Genomic DNA, 7,908 nt, shown 5'->3' with positions numbered 1-7,908 from the left:
AGTACATGAAGAGTACCTCTACCTCTACAGCTGAAAACAGTTTGTATCCGCACTCTGAGGGTCCGCTGAATTGTTTTAATGGCACTTTTTGACGAACAGCAGATGATGAAATCCTATTTATTGTAGAAACTGTCCCTAAGCTATTGTTGCTCATACTTACTGAGGTCCCTAGCTACTTCCTTACTATGTCAGTAAACTTTTTTGAAAAGGAAGCTGTTGTAGATTTAAAGAAACATCTTAATTGAAGCAAAGGCAAAAAAAAAAACTGGAATGAATTTCATGTGACTGTTCATATTAAAGCCAACAACAAGTGAAAATCCAAAAACGGCTCCAATCCTTTGTATTAATGATCTCCCCCCCCCCTCTCTCTCTCTCTCTCTCTCTCTCTGTGTGTGCGTGAGTGTGTGTGCCCTCACAGAAGGAAGGTCACAGCAGGAGCTTTTCTCAAACGCATTACCAATCAGTTTTTTACAAGAAGTGTAGCTCATACAATGGTATAAATGTATTCTTTGCGATACTTTATAAATATGAAGCTAAAGATTTTGAGTTCGTGCACATTGTGAAGCAAGAATCTAAATATTTGTGTCACAATGATTTCTATAAAAGCGTGTTGTTTATGGGGATAATGTAACAAATCTTTTGTGCGTCCTATTAATGATCAATGGTAATTGAAGAGGAACCCTGACTCAGGACATTTTCATGACAAGTGACAGCGCAGACAACTACTAATGAGAGAACATGTTTTATCATCATAAAGACTGTGATATGAAGCATCGTTAAAGTGTCACTTCAGTAATGTTGACTCATGTTTTTAATAATGACTTTAAAACACTAAACTCTAATTTCTGTGGTTTATTTTAAGTTTACAGAATATAACATGTGGTAAGACGACGAGTTTTACTTCTCACTGACCGTGTTATGTGTATCTATTTATCATGTATGCTACTTTGCTCTGTGGACTGTAAAATGTTTCATTGTGTTCATGAAATAAACCAGACTTTCACTGTCTGCATCTTTTACTGTTTTTCTGCTTTTGTTCACTCCAAGTTTGACAAAACCTACAGATATCCAGAGTTAACTCACTAACAATGTGGAGCAGTCACAGTGTATTTAGCTGCTTTTTCCCTGAACACAACCAACTGAGAGAAACGCCTGTAGGCCTCACTTTGGTCATTTGAACACTGAAGGAGATTTGTTCCATAGACACATACTAGTGTTTCCTGCACTACTATGTTCTATATAAATCCAGATTCCTTTTATAGTTTGCAGTGAAATTTGTTAAACCATTGCTTAATGGGACAGAAGTACAAGTCACTCTTTACTAACACATTTGTAGATAAGTTTATTGCTGAACAACACAGCTAGCAGTCTCACACACTCTTTAGGTTTTTCAAGTTATGTGTGTAAGGGTTTAGTCTATCAGACCTTACCCTTTTTCCCCAGTATCACAACAGTATGACTCCCAAAGTACGGCTCAGTAAACAACCAATGATTCTAAAGACAGAACAGAAAGATACAGTTGGAAGATGAATGATAGCGTTTTTATGATGCGTAGTAAAACGACCCCCTCTTCTTCTTCTCTGTGTTGTTGTTGTTGTTCGTGTGTGTGTGTGTGTGTGTGTGTGTGTGTGTGCCTTAGAAGTCAAATAATACATTAGCCATACTTAAAAAAAACATCTGAATTTCATTTAGAACTGAGATTCTAAGTTGTAAGCAGAAATCTTATGCACAGCCAGAAACATGTTTCCCCACGTTCACAATGCTGAGGTGACAAATCCACAACCCCCCAACAAATGGTTTGTTACACGCGGGTGTGAAGGGCAAGCTTTACTTACACAGCCTCACACACACTAGATTTTTAAAGTTTTTGGGTACAGGGGTTTAGCCACAGATGCAACATCCACTTTTGATAAAGATCACTCCACCTGTTTATTTGTTAAGAAATTAAGCATCTTTATCAAGCTCTTATTTATACATGTCTAAACAATAATAGACACAGTGTGCTCTGTGACATTATAGTCTTCTACTTCTGCTTCCATCGGTTTGCATTTTAAACTCCCAGCCTTTCAGTTTGTTATGAACGACTTATATTTCTAACATTTTGTGATATAAAAGTGAACCATGCGACTTTTTTTATTTTCTGTTTGATGGAAGGACTTAAGACACGAGTTATTTAAACAATTCTAAATGACAGTGTGATGGCCATAGTACTTTATGTGGGCCAAATGTGTTAAGGATAATGTTTATCAATGTAAAATTGCAAAGAACCTTTGGATAGATTATAACATTTTGTAAACAGTTACCTCAGAAGCTGTACTGGCAGTTCTATGTATGTAAGGTAAAACTATCCACAGTACTTCCACTTAAGTAACTAAACACATAAAGTCACCCTTACCAGTAATCCGCTGCTCCTTGAAAAAAGTAGCACAAACAGACAACTGACTGAGCAATGATAAGTAGAGCTACCCGAGGCCGATACTCAAGCAGAAGAAAATTAAAAGTTGTTGTTTTTGTGGCTCGAAAAATTAAAGAAAGTATGTTTAATAATTCAACAAGACCCGCACCTTCAACACATGTACATTCAAATTTTGGAACAGGCTCAACATTGCTGTTTGTTCAATAGTTTTTATCCGTTCGAAAAAGTCATTTTACGGCTTTAATGTTTCCAGCTGATAAGGAGAATGAGTGCATTTCAAATGAGCGTCCAAAGGCTTTAAACATCTGCTTTGTCTGTAACGACAGTATCAAACTACAGAGCATTGTTTTTACTAAAATTCAACATTTTCAGATGAAAATTTGGCTGCTTTTTGTTTTTTTCACTGTAACACACACCTCAACGCCGTTTTTAGGATATTCTTGGTGATCCCACCTTTTTTCATATTTAGGCTTTTGGCACTGAGGATATCTAATACGCATGTTGTCACTGTGTTTTTGTACTACCAGCTGCGAGGGCTCTGCTTTGAGCAGTCTGTTTTTATTTTGTCTCGTGACTGTGTGTTTTTTTTTTTCAAACGAGATCCTCCTCAGTTTGATTTTGTTACCACAAACTTTGTGTGAAGTTCACAACAGAGGTAAAGAGATTTAAACACCCCAGTTTAAGGAGGCAGGCAGGGGTTGGACCACCTGCACAGGACACAGGAGATGTGCAACAGAAGCAGAGGGAACATTTTACAAGATGATAAATGGCAGATTTAGGTGATTAAGGATTTGTTGACAAGATTAAAAGACACGTCCGTCAGAGTTCAACAACATTACAGTTTGATTAAATAAAACTTTTTTAAACTACACAAGGGTCATTTTCTCCTCTGATAGTAAGCATATTAAACATGTCAAGAAAGAAAGAGTATAAAGAAAAATAGTAAGTGTGTCTAATTAAACTCTTCCTGTGAACCTTATATCATCCTTTAATATGTTCGGTGTTACAAACTTGAAGAAGCACAGAAAAGATCATCAGACATTAATCTAATCAGTTTTCAGCCTTCATTCATATTGAAAAGTTGAAATCTTCCCTGCTAGACCCAAGTGCAGCGTTTAACACCGTTGGCCATAACATGTTATTACAGCTATTATTAAATGGAGAGTCCTCTTCACACACTGAGGTTAATTATGAAGCTCCACAGGCTTCTGTGCAAAGACCAGTTTTGTTTACATTATACGCGCTTTAGAAGGCATAGCATAGCATACATTTTCACTGCTATGCATATGATACCCGCTTTTATTGGTTAAACCGCCGGGATGTCTTAGACACATAATGAGCTTTAATTTTCTGCTTCTAAGTTCAGATAGAACTGAGGTTATTGTGACGGGGCGTAAAAATCTTAGAAACACTGTGGCTAACAAGATCCTTACTCTGGATGGCATCGTCTTGAGCCGCCTGTTGTAGTGATTTGGTACATTATAAGTAAAATTGAAACAAACAATCCCATAGCACAACATCAACATTTATTTATATACAAAAATAAAAATGCTTTTTCAGAAAAGAATTGTAACTTTTTTTGTAACGGTTTTCACGGTATCGATGAACAAAGAAGATGCCCAACCGGTGACGCCGGACAGGCCAAGTGAGGGTTGAGCTTGGTGCTAGTATGGTGTGTTTAACTGCTGTCGTAAATACAAAATCAGACGTTCATGTGTTTCAAAGTAATTTGACATTTGAGAAAGCAATAAGCGTAGTAGCATTCTTAGCTTACATTAATTCAGTGATTGTCTTACACAGCAAATTCAAAAGTGTTAAATTTTTTGGTGTTAATAGTCTTCTTGCAAAAGTAGAGTTAATTTTACTCTAAGCAGAGTCACATTCTTTTAATGTAACTCTGAGGTGTAAAATGATAGTAGTTAAAATCGAGTGTTAAAAATGAGTCTTTCTCTGTCAAATCTGGAGGTGTTACAATGGAAACATTAACTCTTGACCTCTTAACTCTGAACTCCTAGAGGGGCTATGACACCAACAGAGTAAATTCACAGACTCCGCCCCCAGCACGGCTCCAATCGAAGCTGAAGTGCAGCCGTTTCAGAACATTTTGCTCTACATATTTGAGTTGTTTGCCATGCTTGGTAAGTCATTTTTTCAACGATTGTTTCAATTATTATTATGAGCTTTTACTTCTGTGGCTCTTTGGAGTTGAGACAAAGCTGTGTGAAAGGCATTAGCCATGTTGCTCGCTGATAGCATAATATTCTGTTTTAGCTAGCTGAAAGGTATTGTTTGCGGGCAAATACCACAGCCTTGAAAAAAGCTTGCATGTGAATTTTCAGTCAAACTTTTGGTCAAATACACCTAAAACAATGTCTAGAATGTGAAATGTTGGTATAATGGTGCTACTTGAAGCCTGAAAACGATCGCCCATAAAAATAAAAAAAAAACGAGCAAACGGCAGTAGCTGACGTCCTGACTGGATTCTACGTTAGCATAGATCCCTCCAGAGTTTTGTGCACACGGTTTAGGTAAAAATGAAAAAGGTTGAGGTTTTACATTTAGTTCAGTATTACCTGTTGCCTGTGTCCTTGTCTTTTGGGAAAATACTTTACACAAGTAATGGCTCAAAGAGGATTCCTTTTTTTTTTTCTGTGCTGCAATTGTTTACTGGATTATTTGTGCCATTAATTAGCGTCAACTAATTTTTATTCAATCTCCGCACAGGATATGCTTGTGAAGATGGAATATGGGGGAGAGCAGAAGTGCGTTGAAGTTCCACAAAGGGATGAATGAAGGACATGCATATTGTATTGAAGAAATAAGTGATGAGAATGCTGTTATTTGCATTTACCATGTCAGACCTTTTGATAAACAAAATTCTAATGAAAGTGAGAACATGTATGCTGTTACATCTTTCAGAAGATGTTTTGAAATTGTGGTGCACAGTTCAGAATAAATGTTTTTCAAAAACCATTGCATCTTTTTAGTAAATGTTTATTTCCAAAAAAAATTTCTAGAAGTTCAGAACAGTAAAATTCCCGCTTTTTAGAATGAATTAGAAGATAACTCTTACGTAGTTAAACTAAAATACTCTTTGAGAGTTAATATATAAACTCTTAACACCAAGTGTTAAATTATCAACTCCAGACAGATTTGGTGTTTAACACTAAATCAGAGTTAACGTACCAACTCTCCAAAAAGAGTTAAATTAACACTTTCTGGTGTGGACCCATACAGACACTTTAATAGTGTTGAAATCAAATCCGACAGTGTTAATTTGGACATGCTGGATTTGCTGTGTACTTTTAAATCTTCACTATAATAAAAAAAAAAGTACTATTGAATCTTAATATCCTGACAAACGTGTTGTGGTTTTGTTTTATTTTCTACCTTGTGTTTACAAAATACACGTTATAAAACTCATAAAAACTCTTCATGTGGGTATTTTACCTGCCTTACCAACCACCGAATTAAAACAAAGCTCACCTTGGAAAGCATGTTTAAATTGTTTCCATCAGTAGACAAAATTATTCTCTTCTAGATCTTTCATCCACTTTGCTGAACAGCCCTCTTATTTTTATCAACTCATTCGCAAAAAACAAGTAGCTTCAGATGAACTGCTGAGGAGTGTTACTGACTAGCATTAACTAAAATAACTAAAAATAACTACTGACCATGAAAAGTAAGGACTTTTAGGGTTTCTATTTTGAAATTGATTCTTTGCTGTTACTGAAACCTCTTTTGACAGGTGTGCTTCCCTTCACTTTCATCACTGGTGCTCTGAAAACATGTCCAGATGATACATTCATTAGACAACCACAGCAGTCAAACTGCTTTTCCTTCTTCTTTTCCTTCTTTCAGCTGCTCCCTTTAGGGATCAGCACAGCAGGTGTTTCAATCGTCATATGGTTTAATACCAACGTATCTCTAGAAGCCTCTTGTCACACCAACCATCTGCATGTCCTCCTTCACTACATCCTTGAACTTTCTCAGACACTAGCTCTACTTTTAAGATTAGGCTTAAAAAGAAGATGATCACTGTCTCCCTAATCCAAACTGGAAGCTGGTTCCATACAAGAGGGGCCTAAAAATTGAAGGCTTTCCCTCCCATTCTACTTTTAAATATCCATCCATCCATTCGCTTCCGCTTATCTTTTTCAGGGTCGCGGGGGGCGCTGGAGCCTATCCCAGCTGTCATAGGGCGAAAGGCGGGGTACACCCTGGACAGGTCGCCAGTCTGTCGCAGGGCTAACACACAGGGACAGACAACCATTCACACTCAACATTCTAACTAAGGAGCTTTAAATAAAATCTTTCCCTATAGCTGCTTTGCAGTTATTAAGCATCATCCACCATAAAGTAGTATCTTGCAATTTAGTTTCCCCAACACTGTATGTTTTTCAAACAATACTGGAAGTTTGTAAGAAAAAAAAGGAGAAAAAAGTGGAGTGTGGTCCGGTGGAAAGTGCCCCACCAGTTACATTTGGCAATGTTTATTGTTATCATTACTTATGATGCAGTCATGTAACTTTTAAATCAGCGCAATAATATTCAGTGCACTTAGTGTAGAACAGAAAGTAACAACAGAAATATCACTGCTTTTTGACAGCCCAACAAAACCTGAATGCAGCATAGGAGAAGTGGATGTGTGTGGCAACATGTGAGGCAGCTCATGGAGGCGTGGCTTCTTCACAGCAACATATTTCTTGCTGGGGGAAAGAACTGTGAGCCTCACAATCCCATGTGTGCAAACCGAAGCCACGCCCCCCCCCCCATTGTTTATTTAGTGGGCGAGTTTCAGTGATTGTGCAAATGTACTGTTTATAAGGTTGGGGAAACCTGGAGTCAGCTGAGACTGAAGAAGTCACTTGGATGAGTGATGAAACGTTTCTCCCACTGAAGACACTACATACAGATGAACAGAATCAACCTTTAGGATTTACTTACCTGGATACTGAGCATGCATCAAAACGTTTTTACATTATATTTAACTTTTTTTTTTACTACATTTTTAAACAAACCAAAGAAAAAAAATTTCAACAAACAAATGATTTATGTTTTACAGATATGGGACAGTCTGGGCAGTGAGCTACCAGAACCTTTTCTATAATTTAATATAAATATCATGCAGAAATAATGAGATGTTCTGTTGAAAACACACTTCTTTATTGTATACTAAGATATCTCAGGGATTAAATGTGCAGTTAAATATATTTATGCTGAAAAGAAGTGCAGTTTCACTTGTATGGTCCCCATATGATCAAAGTGGGCTGTATGTGGCCCTCGATGTAAAATGAGTCTGACATCTCTGATGTAAAATGTTCAGCAAGTGAACTTGTGTTCTGGGGGACCAAAAATGCTAAATGATAAAGGCTACAAAGACAATATCTAACACATGGGAGACCAAAATTCTAAAGCACAAAGTAATAAAAAGTGACAAATGTCCATTTTTTGCAGTTAGCTTGTACAAGGATTGAGTTCAGTACACATCC

At 37.1% G+C, this 7,908-nt stretch overlaps 1 long non-coding RNA gene across 1 annotated transcript; it reads left to right on the top strand.

Moving 5' to 3' along the window:
• Positions 1–4,196: 4,196 nt before the first annotated feature.
• LOC146699752 (uncharacterized) lies at positions 4,197–5,389 on the top strand. The gene is made up of 2 exons (XR_014922654.1): positions 4,197–4,554; positions 5,141–5,389. It is a non-coding gene; the product is annotated as an uncharacterized LOC146699752 (long non-coding RNA).
• Positions 5,390–7,908: the final 2,519 nt, after the last annotated feature.

The sequence above is a fragment of the Copadichromis virginalis genome, linkage group LG10, assembly GCF_057382275.1.
Source record: "Copadichromis virginalis isolate Kocher_CV1m ecotype Utaka linkage group LG10, C_Virginalis_male_GT1.1, whole genome shotgun sequence".
NCBI classification, from domain to species: domain Eukaryota; kingdom Metazoa; phylum Chordata; class Actinopteri; order Cichliformes; family Cichlidae; genus Copadichromis; species Copadichromis virginalis.
The sequence above is the reverse complement of the archived record's forward strand: the minus strand, read 5'-3'. Positions and strand labels throughout refer to the sequence as shown.